The sequence below is a fragment of the Antechinus flavipes genome, chromosome 1 (assembly GCF_016432865.1).
Source record: "Antechinus flavipes isolate AdamAnt ecotype Samford, QLD, Australia chromosome 1, AdamAnt_v2, whole genome shotgun sequence".
NCBI lineage: Eukaryota > Metazoa > Chordata > Mammalia > Dasyuromorphia > Dasyuridae > Antechinus > Antechinus flavipes.
In genome coordinates this window covers 88,560,789-88,577,531 of record NC_067398.1, presented here as the reverse complement: position 1 = coordinate 88,577,531, position 16,743 = coordinate 88,560,789, and positions in this window count along the sequence as shown.

Here is a 16,743-nt window from a genome sequence, read left to right as displayed (position 1 = left end):
AGATGGCAAATAGTCCAATATATGTTAAACATGGTAGAAATGTGTGTTAAATCCAATATATACATACATATTTATATAATTATTGTGGTGCACAAAAAATAAAAAATCAAATCAAACCAGTAAAAAAAAATAAGCCAAATAAAATGTAAGCAAACAACAGCAAAAAGAGTGAAAATGCTATGTTGTGAACCACATTCAGTTCCCACAGTCCTCTATCTCCAGGTGTAGATGTTTCTCTTCATCACTGAACAATTAGAACTGCTTTGAATCATTTCATTGGTAAAGAGAGCCACATCCATCAGAATTGATAGTTTTGGTTTTGCTGTATACAGTGATCTCCTGGTTCTGCTCATTTCACTTAGCATCAGTTCATGTAACTCTCTCCAGGCCTCTGTGAAATCATCCTGCTGGTTGTTGCTTACAAAACAATAATATTCAATAACATTCATGTGAAATAATTTATTCAGCCATTCTCCAATTGATGGGCATCCATTCAGTTTCCAGTTTCTTGCCACTACAAAAAGGGTTGCCTCAAACATTTTTGCACATGTGGGTCCCTTTCTCTTCTTTAAGATATCTTTGGGATATAAACCCAATAGAAACAAACACTGATGGGTCATAGGGTATGCACAGTTTGATTACTTTTTGAGCATAGTTCCAAATTGCTCTCCAGAATCATTGGATCCATTCACAGTTCCACCAACAATGTTTCAGTGTCCCACTCTTCCCACATCCCCTCCAACATTTGTCATTAGCTTTTCCTGTCATTATAGGCAATCTGAGAGATATGTAGTGGTATCTCAGAGTTATCTTAATTTACATTTCTCTGATCTATATTGATTTAGACCACTTTTTCATATGACTAGAAATTGTTTCAATGTCCTCATTTGAAAATTGTCTGTTCATATCATTTGACCATTTATCAGTTGAAGAATGGCTTGAATTCTTATAAATTTGAGTCAATTCAAAATGTCTTTTAGAAATTAGGCCTTGATCAGAATCTTTGAATGTAAAAATGCTTTCTCAGTTTTATGGCTTCCCTTCTAATCTTGTCTGCATAAGTTCTGTTTGTACAAAAACTTTTTAAGTTAATGCAATCAAAATTATCTATTTTGTGATTATAAATGATGTTTAGTTCTTCTTTGGTCACAAATTGCTTCCTCCTCCACAGATCTGAGAGCTAAACTATCCTATGTCTTTCTCATTTGTTTATAATATCATTCTTTATGTCTAGATCATGAGCCTTATCTTGGCATACAGTATTAGGTGTGGGTCATTGCCTAGTTTCAGCCATATTAGTTTCCAATTTTTCCAGCAGTTTTTGACAAATACTGAATTTTTATCCCCAATGCTGGAGTCAAACACTAGATAACTGTAGTCATTGACTGTTTTGCACTGTGAACCTTACCGATTTTACTGATCAACTACTCTATTTCTTAGCCAGTGCCAAATGGTTTTGATGACTGCTGCTTTATAGCATAGTTTTAGACCTGGTGCAGCAAGGCCACCTTAATTTGCTTTTTTTTTTTTCACTAATTCATTAATTCCCTTGAAATTCTTGAACTTTTGTTCTTCCAGATAAATTCTGTTGTTATTTTTTCTAGGTCAGCAAAATAGTTTCTTTGGAGTTTGGTATAGCACTAAATAAATACATTACTTTAGGGAATATTTTCATCTTTATTATATTACATCAGCCTGCTCATGAGAAATTGATATTTTTTCCAAATGTAGAAATATAGGTTTCACTTTATTTGTTTGGGAAGTGTTTTATAATTTTGCTCATATACTTCCAGAATTTCTCTTGACAGATACATTCCCAAATATTTTATACTATTGGCAGTTATTTTAAATGGAATTTCTCTTTGTATCGCTTGCTGTTGGATTTTCTTAGTGATGTATAAAAGTGCTGATGATTTATGTGGATTTATTTTGTACCCTGCAAAATTCCTAAAGTTGTGGAATATTTCTAAAAGTTTTTAGTTTATTCTCTACATACATATCATCTTCAAAGAGTGATAATTTGGTTTCCTTATTACCTACTCTCATTCCTTTTATCTCTTTTTCTTCTCTTATTGTCAAAGCTACCATTTCTAATACATATTGAACAGTGATTATGACAATGGGCAACCTTCTTTCACACCTAATCTTTTTGACAATGGTTCCATTTTATCCCCATTACATATAATGCTTGCTGATGATTTTAAATAGATGTCACTGACTATTCTAAGAAAAAGTCAATTTATTCCTATACTCCCTAGTTTTTAGCAATAGGAATGGATGCTGAATTTTATCAAATATTTTTTCTGCATCTATTAAGATAATCATATTTTTTGGTTAATTTGGCTATTGATATAGTCAATTATACTAGTAATTTTTCTAATATTGAACCAGCCCTGCATTCCTTATATAAAACCTACTAGGTCATTGTATATTATCCTGGGGATGACTTTCTGTAATCTCTTTGATAATGTTTTGTTTTGCTTATTTGTTTGTTTTTTTTGTTTTTTACATTTTTGCATCAATATTCATTAGGGAGATTGGTCTACAATTTTCTTTCTTTGTTTTCATCCTTCCTGGGTTAGGTATCAGTTCCATATCTGTGTCATAAAAAGAATTTGGTAGGAGTCCTTCTTTCCCCATTTGTTCAAATAGTTTATATAATATGGGAGTTAATTGTTCTTTAAATGTTTGGTAGAATTCACATGTAAATCCACCTGGTTCTGGGGATTTTTTCTTAGGGAGTTGATTAATAACTTGTTCTAGTTCTTTTTCTAAAAGGGGACTATTTAAGTAATTTATTTTCTCTTTCATTAATCTAGAAATCTATATTTTTGTAGGTATTCCTCCATTTTACTTAGATTATCAAATTTATTGGCATAAAGTTGGGCAAAGTAACTCCTTTAAAAAAAATTATAGCTTTTTCTTTAGAAGTTATATGCTTAGGGGCAGAGCTAAGATGGCAGAGAAGACACATACGACTTTCTAAGCTCTCTCATACCCTCACGACCAAATATGAATTGGAAAAGGTAAAAAATTCCCAAGAAGTACAGGAAAACAGAATTTGTGAATTGGAAAAGGTAAAAAAAATCCCAGGAAAGTAGGATTTGTGAATTTGCAAAAAGAAGTAAAAAAAGCTAATGAATAAATTAACTCATTAAAAATCAGAACTAAACAAATAGAAACTAATGATTCATTGAGACATCAAGAATCAGTCAAGCAAGGCCAAAAAAATGAAAAATATTAGAGAAAAGCATCAAATATCTACTTGGAAAAATGACAGACCTAGGAAATAGATCTAGGAGAGATAATCTGAAGATTGGACTTTCTGAAAATTATGATGAAAAAAAGAGCCTAGATAATATTTTACAGGAAATCATCAAAAAGAACTGCCCAGTGTTAATAGAACCAGAAGGTAAAATAGGCATTGAAAGAATTCATCAAACACCTTCTGAAAAAGACCCTAAAATAAAAGTTCCAAGGAATATTGTGGCCAAATTTCAGAACTATCAGAAAAAATCTTACAAGCAGCCAGGAAAAAACAAACAAACAAAACAATTCAAATACTGAGGTGCCACAATAAGGACCACCCAAGATCTGGTTGCCTTCACATTAAAGGATGTAAGGGCTTGAAATCTGGTATTCTGAAAGGCAAAAGAACTTGGAATGCAGCCAAGAATAAAATACCGAGCTAAGCTGAGCATTTTCTTTCAGGAAAAAAGATGGACATTTAATGAAACAGATGAATTCCATTTGTTTCTAAGGGAAAAAAAAAAAAAAAAACAGATCTAAACAACTTTGCTTCTTCGTGGGATGTAGTTTCCCTCTTTTTATTACCCCATTCCCTCCTTTTTGACACTATCCTCTTTTTTTAAATTTCCTTTTCCAATTTTTCTTCTAGCTCTCTTTTATGATTCTTTTTAATTTCTTCTAGGAGAGCCTTGTGTGATGGGGGCTAATTTATATCACTCTTTGGTGATATAAAATGATGCTTTTAGTCTCCTCATGGTTTGAAATCTGTTCTCTTTCATCATAAAAACTGTCTATGATCAGAGTTCTTTTTGCTTTTTTACTATTTTTTTAAAATGTTGAGATCTGTTTTAGGGTAAGGGATGTTTCCCAAGCTTTCTCTACAAGGGGCAGTGGCTGCGCTGAGTCCATGCTGACTTTGTTCTGGTGCTGGGTGGTCTTGGCCATCCTGTGAAATTCTAGCATTTTAGGGTTCATTATTTACCTTTTATTTTTTTGTTGGATGTTTTATAACTTCTCTGCTGATCTACTGGCTTGCAATCAGGGCAGAGTAGCCAACACTGCCAAAGATTTCTCCCCTGAATATTATTAATCTAAGCCTTTACCGTCCCGGGTCTGTGCTGTGTGCACTGGCATCAGTGCTTGGCCTACTTGTGCTTGGCCCTCCATTTCTGATTTTTTCTGGAGATCTTCAAATTATCTTCTGCTGGTAATGTGTTACACTCCCAATAGTTGTGGGTGCTGCCAGTCAAGTCCAGAACTAATTAAGAGGCTGGATTTTGTAATCAATGTGAGGGTCATGGAAGAAGATCAGAGACAAATGAATATTCTCTCCACCATCTTCATTCTGCGCCCCCACCAAGAAACATTTTTTAAAATACCTGATTTTATATATATATGTATGTATGTATGTATGCATATATATGTATATTTGTGCTTATATATCTATTAATGCACATGTGAATTAAATCTTTTAAAATATTTTAATAAATATTTGTAATTTCTAAACTAAATCAGTTTTTTCAAGGACAACAAACTGAAGTTTAAAGCACTATGTGTAGTGCAGGTTTTATATGGATATATAACAAACTTTTGACATCCAACCTTATTGTCCTATCTTAAGTAAAGAAAAACAAAATAGGAAGAATTGTTTATGCATATAAATCTTGCAATATAGGATATACCAAAAGTCTTAGAGAGAAAAGTTAAAGTGTAAGATTAAACTGTTTTAACTTTTTTGGAATATCATTATTAATTTATTATTTTTAAAAGAGTAGTTGAGTATAAGAGTAGCTAAGAATAAATGTCAAAAATTATATATTTTTGCTTTATCAGATTTAGGGAGAAAGGTATAAGTGATGGAATAGTTTTCCCTTTCCCTTTAAAAAGAAGGATGTTCAAATGTTTTGCATAATTTGATCAATTTTTTTCTGATTTGTAAGACTTAATTTGACACCAAAAACATGCTAATATCTTTGTTTTTTCATGGTTGAAGTAAAAGTCATTTATGGAATACATCCCCTTTATTCTATAATCCCTTGGAGAGCCTCAACTGTGGCAGTAAATGCTCAATTAAAAATTTTTGATGATGGTGAACATGACAGTAATTGGGACTAATTGGGGCCTGTGTAATTCAACATGTCAGTGAAAGGCATTATGGGAGTGAGAAACAGCCTCCCCCATATGTATAGCCCCTCTCTCATTCCATTCATCTGTGGTTTCTTAACATAATCTCTTTATTTATTTCTTAACCTAGGAAAAAAAATAAAAAGGGGATTCCTATAAGAATACATTTTCTGTATAAGCTTTGAGTATGGGCAGAGACCTTTTTTCTTTCAACCAAGCAAGAAAATGTAAAGAAAAAAATTACTAAATTTAGTTAACATAAGTTTCACAAAGATTGGCAAAATTGATCAGTGTGTGTGTGTGTGTGTGTGTGTGTGTGTGTGTGTGTGTGTGTATGTATGTATGTATGTATATTTATACATACATACATACACACACACACACACACACAGAATATAAACTCCAGAAAAAAAAAATGACTTGTCTAGTTTAATGATCTAAGGTAATGCTATTAAGATAACTGAATTATTAAGGATCAGAGCCAATAACCATTTGTTAAGAACCTACAGTGTGTCAGGTACTGGGCTAAGCATTGGAGATTCAATGGAATTTCAAAGAAAGTCACTGCTCTAAATCTGATCTGGGACACACCATGCAAATAACTATGGTACATAAAAGATTATCATGTATTATACACACACACATACACCCACACAAATAGATAGAAATAGATGCCTTTTTCTGTCTCTTTCATGCCCTACCTACTCCACCACTTCTGCCTGTGTCAGTATGTTTCTATATCTCTGTCTCTGTCTATCTCAGCTTATCTTTATGTGTTTGTCTCTAAGTCTCTGTATCTCTGTCTCTGTCTTTCTCTTTCTCTCTTTCTCATACACACACACACACACACACACACACACACACACACACACATATATAATTGAAAATAATCATTAGTGGTAAAGCACTAGAAATAAGAATTGGGAAAGATTATTTGTTGGAGATGACGCTCTAGTTGAGATCTGGGGGGAAACCAGCAAGCTAGTGTGTGTAGATGAGAAAAGAGAACTTTCCATAGATCTGAGACAATCATGGAAAATACAAGTTGGCAAATATAGTGTTTTCTTCAAGGAACAGCAAAAAAGGACAAAGTTAATGGATTTCAGAATATCCTGGAGCAAGGAGTAAAATATAAGACTGAAAATTTAAAGAGTATAGATATGAAACTTTTTGAATGTCCTCTAGAGAAAATTACCCTAAAGGTGAGAGAGCCCCTTAGAGTTTACTGAACAGTGAGTGACATTCCTTTAATAAGCTTTAATAAGATCATTTTGACATCTAAGTAAAGAATGGACTTGAATGGGGAGAGATTTTAAGTAATGAGTCCAACCAGAAGGATACTGTAATAGTCTAGATATCAGGTGATGAGGACCCATACAATGGTGATAATGTTATTAGACGAGAAAGGAAGACATATATGAAAGATGTTATGAACACAAAATGGACAGGGCTTGGCAGCAAAATGGATATGGAGAAGGGATGAGAAAGAAAAAAATTAAGGATGACATCTGACTGGAAGGATATTGTGCCCTCAATAGTAATAGATGATTTTTAAAAGATGGACAGCATTGTTTTTATCTTTAAAAGGTAATGAGATAAGTTTTAGACATGTTGAATTTACAATTGCTTTAAAATATCCAGTTCTAGATGTCCATTTGGAAATTGGAAAGGTGAGGTTAAAGGTCATCAAAGAGGTTAGGGATGAATAAGTAGATGTTGAATCATCAGCATAAAGATGATAATTGAGTTCATATGGACTGATCAAATCTTTAAATAAAGTGTTGAGGGAATAGAGAAAAACATTTCTATTCCATTCCTCTAATTCTAAATCCAGCATTCTTATTGCTATCTGTCCTTTTAGGGTACTGGGGTAGTGGATATTTATGTAGATGCAATTTGGTCTGAAGCTTTGGCTTAAATTGTAATAATAGTTAGGCTTGCTGCTGTGTTGCGATCTCTATCTTTCTGTTACTTTGTCTCTGTGACTCTTTGTTATCCTCTCTGTTTCTACGTCTCTCTGTGTGTGTATGTGTTCTTATGTCTATTATTGGTTAAGACAAAAGGACAGTAGACAAAAGGAAGAATTATTGTCACAACAAATTTGCAGGAATGTTCATTTTGAGACCATATTGTTTCACACATATTGGAGGTTCTTGGAGATTGATCATACATTAGAAGAGCAGCTATCACAGCCCTTTAAGTTTTTTTTTTTTTTAAATTTATTTATTTCCTAACACACAGTTTTATTTAGTTTCTTTAATAAGGAAAAATATAACTTAGCTATAACATAATCTTCCCAAACTCCTTTTTGCCTACCTAGCAGGTGAGTGTCTCTAAACTTCATTACAATATTTATTCAATATTCTCATGGTAATATTATATGGATAAAGATTGTGAAATACACAATTCAGAAAAGTGACAATTTAAGATTACTCTAAACCAGGGGGAAAACATATGATGATTCTAAGTATACTGAAGCTTATTAGCCACAATGGTTTTCTTATAAGATATAGCAAAATAACTTATATGAATAGAAAAAGAGGTGCACAAATTGTGTAGTCAAGAGAGGGAAAATAGATAGTCAGCCCAGATGATACAAAGTAATCCAAGGCAAAGCTTTTTAATCTGTGAGTCAAAACCCTATATGAAGTTGTGTATATGAATATAGAAGTTGTGGAATTATGAATTATTAACAAGATATGTTTGATTTGTATACATTTTATATACCTTTATACGTGGGATCATGTAAAATTTTCTTGGACAAAAAGGCTTCTGTGTGGAAAAAGTTTAAGAAGTCCTGATCGGACTTCCAGTTAAGATGGCAGAGAGGAGGCACATAGCTGTGTAGCTCCACGCTTTCTCTCACTATCCATTTCATTACAAGCCTCTAAATTAATGCTTGACTGAAAAAAAAACCCACAAATAGTTACCAAGAGAAGCCATTCTTGAGATTCACCAAGAAAGGTCTGTCTTTACTGGAGAGCTGGAACGGTTTTAGATTGGGGGCAGGCAGCGGGCAGCGGCAGTGAGAGCACGGGAGCAGACTGGAGAGGGGGTAGGGAGTGATCGCAGCAGTCTCTGCGGGGAGAGCTTCGCTACAGGACTGGATACTTTGCTCCAGCAGCAAGTCAGCAGCCCAGCAGAGAAGCTAAAAACACCGGGGGTAAAGAATACAACCCCAAACAACTGGAGTCTCTCGGAACCTGGCCGCCCTCCCCTTCCCCCCCCCCCCCCCCACACACACAGTGACTCAGCATGCTCTGGGATCTCAGAGCGCAGGTGCAGCACAGTAGGGCTAGTGCCTCACTGCTGCCCCCCACAGTCTGTAGAGGAAGCTTGGTAACACCACCCAGCCCCTCCCCCCTCCCAAAGAAAGACTCCAGTTTTTTCTGTTTTTCTTTGCTAGTTTGTCTTTGATTATTAGACAGAATGAGCAAGAAACTGAAGAGGACTTTAAACCTTGACAGCTTCTATACAGATAGAGAGCAGACTCTAAATCCTGAGGAGACTAAAAACAAACTGTCTCCAGATGAATCCCCAAAGGAGGAGATCATCTGTTCCTCAGCACAGATGAACCTCATAGAAGTAATTAAAAAGGCTCTCACAAGGGAGCTAGAAGAAAAATGGGAAAAGCAGAGTGAGGCTTGGCAAAAGGAGAGGGAAGCTTGGGAAAAGGAGAGGGAGGCTTGGCAAAAGAGCCTGGAGAACTCGGTTAAAGAGAGAGTGCATAAAGAAGTAGAATCCTTGAAAAATAGGATTGGTGAACTGGAAACAGAAAATACCTCTCTAAAAAACAAAATTGGCGGAATGGAAAAAAATTCCACAGAACAAAAGAACTCAATGGGACAATTAGAAAAAGATTTTTAAAAAGTGAGTGAAGAAAATACTTCACTGAAAATCAGAATTGAACAATTGGAATTGAATGACTCGAGGAGACAAGAAGAATCAGTCAAGCAAATCCAAAAAAATCAAACAATGGAAAAGAATGTGAAATACCTTCTGGGGAAGACAACAGACCTGGAAAACAGATCCAAGAGAGATAATCTGAGAATTATTGGACTCCCAGAAAAGAATGATGAAAAAAGAGCCTGGACACTATTTTCCAGGAAATTATCAAAGAGAACTGCCCAGAAGTCATAGGAACAGAGGAAAAAATAAACATTGAAAGGATTCATCGATCACCCACTGAAAGGGATCCTAAAATCAAAACACCAAGGAATATAGTGGCCAAATGCCAGAACCCTCAGACGAAGGAAAAAATATTGCAAGCGGCTAGAAAAACCCAATTCAAGTATCAAGGAGCCACAATAAGGATCACCCAGGATCTGGCAGCATCCACATTAAAAGATCGAAGGGCCTGGAATATGATATTCTGAAAGGCTAAGGAACTTGGTATGCAACCAAAAATAACTTACCCAGCGAGAATGAGCATCTTTTTCCAGGGAAGAAGATGGACATTCAACGAAGTAAGCAAATTTCATCTATTTCTGATGAAAAATCCAGAATTTAACAAAAAGTTTGAACTACAAATATAGAACTCAAGAGAAATCTAAAAAGGTAAAGATTAATCTTGGGAACTATATTTCGACTATATAGATGTATAAAGAATACATGTTTACTTTGTTCTAGAAATTGATGTAGAAAGGACATTGTACCAGAAAAAGGGTAAAGTGGGGGTAGTACATCTCATGAAGAGGCATAGGAAACCTATTATGTCTGAGAGAAAGAATGGAGGGGGGATCGTACTGCCTTCAGAATTGGCTTTAAGTGAAAAATCTTAAGACATATTCAATCTATGGTGAAACTTCTCCCCCCTCATTGAAAAGTGAGAAGGGAAAAGTGAAAAGGGAAGGAATAAGCTAAGAGGAAGGGAATACGGAAACTGGGAGGGAAAGGGGTAAGATAGGAGGAGGAACGCTAAGGCGGGGGGAGGGATGTGAGGGAAGGCTGTGAGAAGAAAGTGATGCTCACAAGCTTAATTCTGGAAAGGGGGGAAAGGGGAAAGAAGGGAGAAAAGCATAAACTGGGGTTAACAAAATGGCAAGTAATACAGAATTGGTCATTCTAACCATAAATGTAAACGGGGTAAACTCCCCCATAAAGAGGAAGCAGTTAGCAGAATGGATTAAAAGCCAGAATCCTACAATATGTTGTTTACAGGAAACACACCAGAAGCGGGGAGATACATGCAGGTTAAAGATAAAAGGTTGGAGCAAAATCTACTATGCTTCAGGTGAAGTCAAAAAAGCAGGGGTAGCCATCCTGATCTCAGATCAAGCTAAAGCAAAAATTGATCTAATTAAAAGAGATAAGAAAGGGCACTATATTTTGCTAAAGGGTAGCATGGATAATGAAGCACTATCTATATTAAACATATATGCACCAAGTGGTGTAGCATCTAAATTCTTAAAAGAGAAATTAAGAGAGCTGCAAGAAGAAATAGACAGTAAAACTACAACAGTGGGAAATCTTAACCTTGCACTCTCAGAATTAGATAAATCAAACCACAAAATAAATAAGAAAGAAGTCAAAGAGGTAAATAGAATACTAGAAAAGTTAGATATGATAGATCTCTGGAGAAAATGTAATGGAGACAGAAAGGAATACACTTTCTTTTCAGCAGTTCATGGAACCTATACAAAAATTGACCATATATTAGGACATAAAAACCTCAACTCAAATGCAGTAAGGCAGAAATAGTAAATGCATCCTTTTCAGACCACGATGCAATGAAAATTACAACAAAAAACCAGGGGGAAGTAGACCAAAAAATAATTGGAAACTAAATAATCTCATACTAAAGAATGATTGGGTGAAACAGCAAATCATAGACATAATTAATAACTTCACCCAAGAAAACGATAATAATGAGACATCATACCAAAATGTATGGGATGCAGCCAAAGCGGTAATAAGGGGAAATTTCATATCTCTAGAGGCCTATTTGTATAAAACAGAGAAAGAGAAAGTCAATGAATTGGGTTTGCAACTAAAAATGCTAGAAAAGGAACAAATTAAAAACCCCCAGTCAAACACTAAACTTGAAATTCTAAAAATAAAAGGAGAGATCAATAAAATTGAAAGTAAAAAAACTATTGAATTAATAAAAGTAAGAGTTGGTTCTATGAAAAAACCAACAAAATAGACAAACCCTTAGTAAATCTGATTAAAAAAAGGAAAGAGGAAAATCAAATTGTTAGTCTTAAAAATGAAAAGGGAGAACTCACCACTAACGAAGAGGAAATTAGAGCAATAATTAGGAGTTACTTTGCCCAACTTTATGCCAATAAATTCGACAACTTAAATGAAATAGAAAAGTACCTCCAAAAATATAGCTTGCACAAACTAACAGAGGAAGAAGTAAATATCCTAAACAGTCCCATCTCAGAAAAAGAAATAGAACAAACTATCAATCAATTCCCTAAGAAAAAATCCCCAGGACCAGATGGATTTACATGTGAATTCTACCAAGCATTTAAAGAACAATTAACTCCAATGCTAAATAAACTATTTGAAAAAATAGGGATTGAAGGAGTCCTACCAAACTCCTTTTAGGACACAGACATGGTACTGATACCTAAACCAGGTAGGCTGAAAACAGAGAAAGAAAATTATAGACCAATCTCCCTAATGAATATTGATGCTAAAATCTTAAATAAAATATTAGCAAAAAGATTACAGAAAATCGTCACCAGGATAATACACTATGACCAAGTAGGATTTATACCAGGAATGCAGGGCTGGTTCAATATTAGGAAAACTATTAGCATAATTGACTATATCAATAACCAAACAAACAAAAACCATATGATCATCTCAATAGATGCAGAAAAAGCATTTGATAAAATCCAACATCCATTCCTAATAAAAACACTTGAGAGCATAGGAATAAATGGATTTTTCCTTACAATAGTCAGCAGCATATATTTAAAACCATCAGTAAGCATCATATGCAATGGGGAAAAACTGGAACCTTTCCCAGTAAGATCTGGAGTGAAGCAAGGTTGCCCACTATCACCATTATTATTTAATATCGTATTGGAAACACTAGCCTTGGCAATAAGAGTCGAGAAAGAGATTAAAGGAATTAGAGTAGGCAATGAGGAAACCAAACTATCACTCTTTGCAGATGATATGATGGTATACCTAGAGAACCCCAGAGATTCTACTAAAAAGCTATTGGAAATAATTCATAATTTTAGCAAAGTAGCTGGCTACAAAATAAATCCCCATAAATCCTCAACATTTTTATACATCACCAACAAAACCCAACAGCAAGACATACAAAGAGAAATTCCATTCAGAATAACTGTTGATTCCATAAAATATTTGGGAATCTATCTACCAAAGGAAAGTCAGGAATTATATGAGCAAAATTATAAAAAAGTCTCCACACAAATAAAGTCAGACTTAAATAATTGGAAAAATATTAAGTGCTCTTGGATCGGCCGAGCGAATATAATAAAGATGACAATACTCCCTAAACTAATCTATTTATTTAGTGCTATATCAATCAGACTTCCAAGAAAATATTTTAATGATCTAGAAAAAATAACAACAAAATTCATATGGAACAATAAAAAGTCGAGAATCTCAAGGGAATTAATGAAAAAAAAAATCAAATGAAGGTGGCCTAGCTGTACCTGATCTAAAATTATATTATAAAGCAGCAGTCTCCAAAACTATTTGGTATTGGCTAAGAAATAGATTAGTGGTTCAGTGGAAAAGGCTAGGTTCACAAGACAGAATAGTCAACTATAGCAATCTAGTGTTTGACAAACCCAAAGCCCCTAACTTCTGGGAAAAGAATTCATTATTTGATAAAAACTTCTGGGATAACTGGAAATTAGTATGGCAGAAATTAGGCATGGACCCACACTTAACACCATATACCAAGATAAGATCAAAATGGGTCCATGATCTAGGCATAAAAAATGAGATTATAAATAAATTAGAGGAACATAGAATAGTTTATCTCTCAGACTTGTGGAGGAGAAAGAAATTTGTGACCAAAGATGAACTAGAGACCATTACTGATCACAAAATAGAAAATTTTGATTACATCAAATTAAAAAGCCTTTGTACAAACAAAACTAATGCAAACAAGATTAGAAGGGAAGCAACAAACTGGGAAAACATTTTCACAGTTAAAGGTTCTGATAAAGGCCTCATTTCCAAAATATATAGAGAACTGACTCAAATTTATAAGAAATCAAGCCATTCTCCAATTGATAAATGGTCAAAGGATATGAACAGACAATTTTCAGAGGATGAAATTGAAACTATTACCACTCATATGAAAGAGTGTTCCAAATCATTATTGATCAGAGAAATGCAAATTAAGACAACTCTGAGATACCACTATACACCTGTCAGATTGCCTAAGATGACAGGAAAAAATAATGATGAATGTTGGAGAGGATGCGGGAAAACTGGGACACTAATGCATTGTTGGTGGAGTTGTGAACGAATCCAACCATTCTGGAGAGCAATCTGGAATTATGCCCAAAAAATTATCAAATTGTGCATACCCTTTGATCCAGCAGTGTTTCTATTGGGCTTATATCCCAAAGAAATACTAAAGAAGGGAAAGGGACCTGTATGTGCCAAAATGTTTGTAGCAGTCCTGTTTGTAGTGGCTAGAAACTGGAAAATGAATGGATGCCCATCAATTGGAGAATGGCTGGGTAAATTGTGGTATATGAATGTTATGGAATATTATTGTTCTGTAAGAAATGACCAGCAGGATGAATACAGAGAGGACTGGTGAGACTTACATGAACTGATGCTAAGTGAAATGAGCAGAACCAGGAGATCATTATACACTTCGACAACGATATTGTATGAGGACATATTTTGATGGAAGTGGATTTCTTTGACAAAGAGACCTGAGTTTCAATTGATAAATGACGGACAAAAGCAGCTACACCCAAAGAAAGAACACTGGGAAACGAATGTAAACTATCTGCATTTTTGTTTTTCTTCCCAGATTATTTATACCTTCTGAATCCAATTCTCCCTATGCAACAAGAGAACTGTTCGGTTCTGCAAACATTTATTGTATCTAGGATATACTGCAACATATCCAACATATAAAGGACTGCTTGCCATCTAGGGGAGGGGGTGGAGGGAGGGAGGGGAAAAAAATTGGAACAGAAATGAGTGCAAGGGATAATGTTGTAAAAAAAAAATTACCCTGGTATGGATTCTGTCAATATAAAGTAATTATTAAATAAAAATTTAAAAAAAAAAGAAGTCCTGATCAATAGTCTGTAATTTATTATATAAAAGAAGAGAATGCTTAGAAAAATATGAGTAGGAGAGGTGGAGCCCACATCATGGGATAAAGGTAAGGAATTCATCCAACTTCTTCCCCCAAACCACTCCAAATTCCTTTAAATAATCATTGTAAACATATTTTAGAGTGTTAGAATACCCTAAAAGCCAGAGTGGGACATTTTCCAGCTGAAGAGAACTTCAAAAGTTAGTCCCAAAAATCTGAGACACTAGAGTAGGATTCCAGTGTCCTGGAGTCCTGCACACTAGTGCAGCCCTGATGCAGGCGGAATCTCTGGTCAAGGTTTCAGCCAGTCCAACTGCTAAATCAGCAGCAGTACTGGTGGCTTCCAGACCTCTCAGCTCAGCAACACCAAAGAGGATTTGAAAGATCAGCAGAAAACTTCTATGGTACTAGGGTGGGAACCCAGCATTCAGTAACAGTGCAGACCATGGCAGCATAGTCCCAGATCTGGGCCCAGCCCCAGCCTGGACCCCAGCATCAACAAGCAGCATTCTGGAAGCTTCTGGACTCAGCCCAGAGAAACCAAATAGGACTAGGAAGGTCAGTGGAGAGAGTTTGTAGTAATGGGGTGAGAGTCCAATGTGCATTCCCAGAACAAGCATGACAGCATAGCCAGGCCCAGCATCAGCAAAGCAGGATTTGATTGTTTTAATATATTAATCCTAAAGCTACATTGGGACAGGAACACTTCTAACAACTCCAGGGCAGAAAAGAGTGCTTGTATTTATGTTCCTAGAAGAATCTCTGAAAACAGCTTCACAAAACCCTTGAAGCTGGGGGCAGTGCACCTTCCACTCTGAAAACAGAGCCCTACTTTATTAGAGTTAAAAGACAAGTAACTGGCTAGGAAAATGAGCAAACAACAAAAATTTTCTGACCATTGAAAGTTATTATGGTGACAAGGAAGAACAAAATACACACTCAGAGGATAAGAAAGTTAATGCTTCTACAACAAAGCCTGTTAAAAAAAAAAAAAGAATTGGGCTCAGGCCATGAAAGAGCTCAAAATGGATTTACAAATCAAATAAGAGAGATAGAGAAAAATTTAGGAAAAGAATTGAGAGTAGTACAAAAAGCTAATGAGGAGAAAAATGCCTTAAAAAACAAAATTTTCCAGTTGGGAGAGGAAGTACAAAAGCTCCGTGAGGAAAATAATTCCTTAAAAATAGAATTGAGCAAAGGGAAGCAAATGAATTTATGAGAAATCAAGATTATAATAAAGCAAAACCAAAAATGTGAATAAATAGAAATGCGAAATAGTTCGTTAGCACAACAACTGACCTGAAAAATAGATGTGAAAGAGATAACTTAAAAATTATAAATCTACTTGAAAGTCATGATAACAAAAAGAGTCTGGACATTATCTTTCAAGAAATTATCAAGGAAAACTGTGCTGATATTCTAGAACTAGAGGATAAAATAGAAATTCAAAGAATCCACCAATAACTTCCCAAAAGAGATCCCAAAATGTAAAATCCCATGAATGTTATAGCCAAATTCCAGGACTCCTAAGTCAAGTAAATAATATTGAAGCATCTAGGACAAAACAATTCAAGTATAGGAGAAGTAGAATGGTGTAAATTATCTGCCATAAAAAAGAGGCAAGAAAAAAAATTATAGTGTAGAAGAAGAGGGGGAGAAGAGGTTGAGTGAGTGAACCTTACTCTCATCAGAATTGGCTCAAAGAGGAAATAACATACATATTCAATATAGATTTAGAAATCTGTATTACCTTGCAGGAAAATAAAAGGGGAATGGAAGATGGAAAAGGGAAAAGGATGATAAAGGAAAGTACATAATTGGGAAAGGGAGTGGTCAGTACCAAAATACTTCTGAGTAAGGACAGGGTGAGAGAGAGAATATATATACATATACAATACATTGGGTATATAGGCATAGATATAGAAATAAAATATATGTTACGTCAAAACATGCCACATACACACACACACACACACACACACACACACATATATATAGATGGATAAATAATGACAATAAAAATTTACTGAACAACTGAGAATTTTTCTTTTTTTTCCTGACATTCCAAAAAATGAAGAAATGTAATA